A 6,919-nucleotide genomic window follows, 5' to 3' on the forward strand; every position below is an offset into this window, starting at 1 on the left:
TTGTCCGGATAAGAGTATATGAAGGAGCAAGTAAAATACTAAGGTTGGCTACAACCCCACGAAAAAATGCTTTAACCAAATCAGAAGAGATCCCAAAAGTATAAAAAAGAAAAAGAAAAAATATATATATATATATATATTCCACTATTTAAAAAAACGTTAAAAAAGAAAAGGGTAAAAGTTAAGAAATTTTTTAGTAGAAGAAGAGAAAAAAAATGAAAAGGAAAAAAAATAAATTAACTGCAAGACTAAAAAATCACAGGGAGAAAGCCATGAGTTCCATGCTTTGCTTTCTCCTCCTCTGGAATTCTGCTGCTCTCCTTGGTATTGAAACCGCACTCCTTGGTCGGAGAACTTGGTCTTGGCTGAATTTTTTGTTGATCTTCTGGGGGAGGGGCCTAGTGTAGTGATTCTCAAGTGTCTTTGCCCCAGGCGGAATTGCACCGCCCTTACCAGGGGCCTGGTTGAGTAATCCGCTCGGCTTTGCTTTCAGGAGCTTTTGTTCCCTGAGTGCTTTCCGTAGAGTTCCAGAGGACGGGAATACAAATGGTGGCCTCCTGGTCTCTGGCCTGGAGGAGCCAAGAGCCCAGGGCCCCACTCCTCAGTGCACCCTCAGAGAGCAGCGCCCAGTAACTCCCATCTGCCTGACCTCCGGCCCCGCTCACCAAGCCTGCGACCAGTTCAAGGTAACACCCAGTTGTGAACTTACTGTTGGCTCTGTCTCTGTAGCCGGTTTTCCCATTCCAGTACCTGCAAGCTCTGCGACACTCAGACACCTCTGATCCTTCTGTCACCCTGCAGGACCTGAGGCCACACGGACTCTGCATGGGCTTCGCCCCGGTTTAGCCTCTGGAGCGATGTCCCTCAGTGGAACAGACTTTTAAAAGTCCTGATTTTGTGCTCCATTGCTCCGCCGCTTGCCGGGAGCCAGCCCATCCCCACGGGGTCTATCTTCCCGTCACTTTGGATTCACTTCTCCGCCAGTCCTATCTTTCAGAAAGTGCCTGTTTCTCTGTTTCTAGAATTGCTGTTCTTCTCTTAAATCTGCTGATGGATTTGCAGGTGTTTGCAATCTTTAGATAAGCTATCTAGCTGATCTCCTGCTTGCTGAAGTAGTCTCAGCCTGCTACTTCTCCGCCATCTTGACTCCTCCCTTGGGTATGCATCCTTTCTAATGGAGGCATAATTCTCCATAGTGTATATGGACCACAGCTTCCTATCCATTCATGTCTTGACTGGCATCTTGGTTCTTTCAACAGTTTGGCGACCGTGGCCATTGCTGCTATAAACATTGGGGCACAGATGGCCCTTCTTTTCACTACATCTGTATCTTTGTGATAAATACCCAGTATGCAATTGCAGAAGACCCTACATTTTTATACGAAGTTTGGTATCAAAAATATTTTTACCCTTGTTCCCGATCCTCCTTTGTGGGGAACTAGCCAGTCCTGAGACTACAGAGATCATAACCTGAGCGGAAGACCGATGCTGAAAGGATTGAGCCCTCTGGGTGCCCCTCCCCGAATTATCCTTGAGCAGCACCACCAATGTGCTGACAGGTACATTCTTGATGTCAGTCTAGATGTGGACCTCGGCTCAGTCTGAGTGTGGCCTCGCCAGAGCATGGAAGTGCAGAAAGAACAGCGTATTGCCAAGGTGAGCATGCCTGTCTTCACCCAAGGAACAAGCATTGTTTTCTTGGTTTCTTTCATGAAATTCAGGTGAAAATCAGATCATACATGTTGGCGAATTGAACATAATCAAAAATTCATTTTCCTAATATAAATTGCTTGTATATGGAAATAAAATGATGTTTCAACTGTATATGTGTCTGAATGTGTGTGTATGTGTAATTGTGTAATTATCATGAAGTCAGACAGTATACAACATGACCTGAGCCTCATGGTGCCCTCCTTTCTGTGCCTGCAGGTGCCACCCAAAGAGGTGTATATTCTGGAATCAGTCTCTTGCTGTCTGTAATCAGGGGCACCATCAGATCCTGGGTTCCCACTGGAATGGGGATCAGAGGTGTGGCGAAACAATGGGTTTTCTATGTGCATAACCATGGTCATATCTTTGTAAGTGGCTCTTTAGTGTTAAGGTAGTGAGTTTGTGTATGTGGAGGTGGGCTGTGTCTCTGTGTGAACAGACGAGGTGCGATTCTGAATAGGCATGTGGTTTTGTGTGTGTGTGTGTGTTTCCAGGATTTATGTCTCCCTAAATAGCACAGTTACTGGTGTGAACTTATTTAGGAAAAGACAAAGAAAATCCCGCCCCTTGCCTCATGGGTGTGTTCTGTGTCAGAACTTAAGGCATTGTAGTAAAATCTCACTTAATATCATTAATATCCCTTTTTAATATCACTTAAAAATGTGTGCAGTCTACCATATGCCAAATAGATCTGGTTTCATCTGACAAAATCCCAACACCATGGAGGAAAGTGTTCCCAGGGTCCTGAGAGGAAAATAATATTTTCAGAATTCCCTTGAGTCTGTCAGGAATGACTTCAGTTCATGATGGGTCTCACCTCTGAGCAGACAGCAGGAGCGATCATGACTAACGAGAAGGAGCCATAGGATATTCAGTTGGCGTCAGAGAAAAGGGAGGCTGGAGAGAGTGCGAGGATGTAGTGCCTGTGTTTGGGGAGCCCAGCACTGAGATGAGGCCCTTCAACCCCAGATCTCGTGATCCTTTTCCCATCTCAATTTCTAGGGGAAACCCTACATTTCTACACTGAGTGGCATTAGTAATAGCTTTTTGCCTTGTTCTTGATCTTCCCTGAATGGGGCGCTCACCAAACCCAATCCCAGAGGCCATGTTCCATCAGACTCTTCAGATTAAAGGGATATTTCCTCTGTTCCCACAACTTTTTGATGAAAGGAGCCTGAGAAAGAATCCTCTTCCTCTTAGAGGGAGATCTGGGGCAGGTGGTCCTAAGGGCAGATGGTTGACATATACTTTTCTGAAGGAAATATGAGAAGTGGGAGCCTGCAGGGTCTAGAAATCCTTTGTCTCTAGACCATGGTCTCATGGTAGGGAGGCAGGGGCTTAATCCACTGAACCACCCAGGAACCCCAGATTGTTATTTTTATTTTTTTATTATATTAATTTAGCCACTGTAGAGTAGTACATCATTAGTTTTTGATGTAGTGCTCAATGATCTACTCTTTACTTATGACACCAAATCTCAGCATATGCCCTGCTCAATACCCATCACCCTGTTACCCCTTGCCCCTATACTCCTCCCCTCTGAAACCCTCAGGTTGGTTCTTGGGGTCCATAGTCTTTCATGGTTCATCTCCCTCTCTGATTTCTCACCTTTCAGATTTCCCTCCCTTCCCCTTTGGCACTCCATGCTATTGCTTATGTTCTACAGATGAGTGTAACCATACGATAATTGTCTTTCCCTGCTTGACTCTTCTTTCCTTAACATATTCCCCTCCAGCTCCATCCATGTCAGTGAAAATGGTGGGTATTCATTGTTTCTGATGGCTGAATAATATCCCATTGTATATATGGACCACATCTTCTTTGTTTTTTTTTTTTTTTTAATTTCTTTTCAGTGTTAACAGTATTCATTGTTTTTGCACCACACTCAGTGCTCCATGCAATCCGTGCCCTCCTTAATACCCACCACCTGGCTCCCCCACACACCCACCCCACGCACCTTCAAAACCCTCAGGTTGTTTTTCAGAGTCCATAGTCTCTCATGGTTCACCTCCCCTTCCAATTTCCCTCAACTCCCTTCTCCTCTCTAATTCCCCTTGTCCTCCATGATATTTGTTATGCCACACAAATAAGTGAAACCATATGATAATTGACTCTCTCTGCTTGACTTATTTCACTCAGCATAATCTCTTCCAGTCCTATCCATGTTGCTACAAAAGTTGGGTATTTGTCCTTTCTGATGGAAGCATAATACTCCATAGTGTATATGGACCACATCTTCCTTATTTATTCATTCGTTGAAGGCCATCTCGGTTCTTTCCACAGTTTGGTGGGTTTTTTTTTTTAAGATTTTATTTATTTGACAGGCAGAGATCACAAGTAGGGAGAGAGAGAGAGGAGGAAGCAGGCTCCCTGATGAGCAGAGACCCCAATGCGGGACTCTATCCCAGGACCCTGAGATCATGACCTGAGCCAAAGGCAGAGGCCCCAAACCACTGAGCCACCCACGTGTCCCAGACCATATCTTCTTTATCCATTCATCTGTTGAAGGGTATCTTGGACCCTTCTACACTTTTGCTATTGTGGACACTGCTGCTATGAACATTGGGGTACATGTGTCCCTTCTTTTCACTACATCTGTATCTGTGAGGTGAATACGTATTAGCACAATTGCTGGGTGGAAGAGTAGCTCTATTCTTAACATCTTGAGGAAACTCCATACTGTTTTCCAGAGTGGCTATACCAGCTGGCATTTCGAACCACAGTGTAAGAGGTTTACCCTTCCTCCAAATCCTCGCCAACATTTCTTGTTTCTTGACTTGATAATTGTTGCCATTCTAACTGGTATAAGGTGGCATCTCAGTGTGGTTTTGATTTGTATTTGTCTGATGGCTAGTGATGGTGAGCATTTTTTTTTGTGTTTATTAGCCATTGCATGTCATTTTAGGAGAAGTGTCTGTTCAAGTCTTTTTCCCATTTTTGGACTGGGCTATTTGTTTTTTGAGTGTTGAGTTTGAGAAGATCTTCATAGATCTTGGATATCAGCCCATTATCTGTAATGTCATTTGCAAATATCTTCTCCTATTGTGTGGGCTGCCTCTTAGTTTTGTTGCCTGTTTCTTTTGCTGTGAAGAAGCTTTTTATCTTGGTGAAGCCCAGAAAGTTCATTTTTGGCTTTGTTTAACTTGCCTTTGGAGGCATGTCTTGAGAGAAGTTGCTGTGGATGATATCGAAGAGGTTACCACCTATTCCTCCTCTAGGATTTTGATGGATTCCTGTCTCACATTGAGGTCTTCCATCCATTTTGAGTTTAGTTTTGTTTATGGTGTAAGGGAATGGTCCAGTTTCATTCTTGTATGTATACCCATCCAATTTTCCCAGCACCACTTATTCAAGAGACTCTCTTTTTCCCATTGGATATTTTTTCCTGATTTGTCAAAGATTATTTGACCATCAAGTTGAGGGTCCATTTCTGGAGTCTCTGTTCTGTTCTACTGGTCTATGTGTCTGCCTTTGTGCCAATACCATGCTGTCTTTGGGATCACAGCTTGGTAATACAGCTTGAAGTCAGGCAACATGGTGCCCCAGCTTTTTTTTCATTTTCATCATTCCCCTTTGGTGATTCAGGGTCTTTTCTTCTACCATACAGATTTTAGCATGGTTGGTTTGAATGTTTTGAAAAATGCCAGTAGTATTTTAATAAGGATGGCATTGAAAGTGTAAATCGCTCCGGGCAGGACATTTTTTTTTAAAGATTCTATTTATTTATTTGACAGACAGAGATCACAGTAGGCAGAGAGGCAGGCGGGGGGATGGGAAGTGCAGGCTCCATGCTGAGCAGAGAGCCTGATGTGGGACCCAATCCCAGAACCCTGAGATCATGACCTGAGCAGAAGGCAGAGGCTTTATTTAACCCACTGACCCACCCAGGCTCCCCCAGGACAAATATTTTAACAATGGATAGATTCTAACTGTCACACAGCCTGCCATCCCATTTCATCAGGAAACAGAGCAGGCATCATCCCATTCCCTAATAGCAGTTAGGGTTACTATTCCACGGGGAGCAATAGGTAAGGGATAAGTGGGCCTGGTAGGGAGAGATAGATAGGGGACTATGGGATCAGGCTCACAGAAATCCCCAAAATGTGAAGGTGTGGAGAAACCAGAGGCATTTGGGATGGAGGACCACCCTGCCACAGGCATGTGGTGTGGGGTCATGTGGGGTACATATCGGTATGATAATCACCTGTGATCAACAAAGAATAATCAGCCCCTAAAAAAGAATTAAGCCACTGAATGTGTTATCAATAGAGATCTTAAAAGATTTTAAGTTCCCTGGTAAGCTGTCTCTAAAAGGCCAACCTTAAAGGCCCTCGTTGGTGACCCTGTCGAGACCCCTCTGACTCTTGACGCTTTTTCTGTATCCTGACTTAATAAACATCTATCACTTTACTCACTGGGGGGAAAAAAAAAAAAGAGCAAAAATGGACAGCATCAGTTACAAAGTGTATGGCAGTGAGCAATTTCCTCAGTAAGAAATCCTCCTCGTTATCATAACAAATAACATGGAGGACATGGGGAGATGGAGAGGAGAAGGAAGTTGAGGGAAATTGGAAGGGGAGGTGAACCATGAGAGACTATGGACTCTGAAAAACAACCTGATGATTTTGAAGGTGCGTTGGGGGGGGTGGAGCCAGGTGGTGGGTATTAAGGAGGGCAAGGATTGCATGGAGCACTGGGTGTGGTGCAAAAACAATGAATACTGTTAACGCTGAAATGAAAAAAAAAAAAAAAACAAAACCTCCTTCTTGACAAAGAAGTTTGTATTTGCTGACCAAAATGCACTTGAGAGGTCTGCCATGAAAAGCCCAAACTTTATTGGGGGGGGCTGTGTATCCCATCTGGTTCCATAAAATCAAGAGAACAAAGCCATATGTAAACAGTGTACAAGATGATATGATCTTCATACTTTTTAATCACAGATGGATGCAAAAAGAAACTAAAATTGTACATATTCTGGAATCACGTGCTGAAGAAGGATCTCAGTGCTGATGAAGGTGGAGCTTTCCTGTCTGCTTTGCCCTGCATGGCTACCCTGATTCTGGGTCCTGCCGGAATGGAAGGATGGGGTGCAATGAATGCTCAGCAGAGAGCTTTGGCCACAGTCTATGGGCTCTGCAAGCAACTGAGTCACTTAGGTGGTGTGGGTTCATGTGCGTGTGAGAGTTGTGTGTGTATGTAAGTCTACATG

This window comes from Mustela lutreola, chromosome 11 (assembly GCF_030435805.1).
Source record: "Mustela lutreola isolate mMusLut2 chromosome 11, mMusLut2.pri, whole genome shotgun sequence".
NCBI lineage: Eukaryota > Metazoa > Chordata > Mammalia > Carnivora > Mustelidae > Mustela > Mustela lutreola.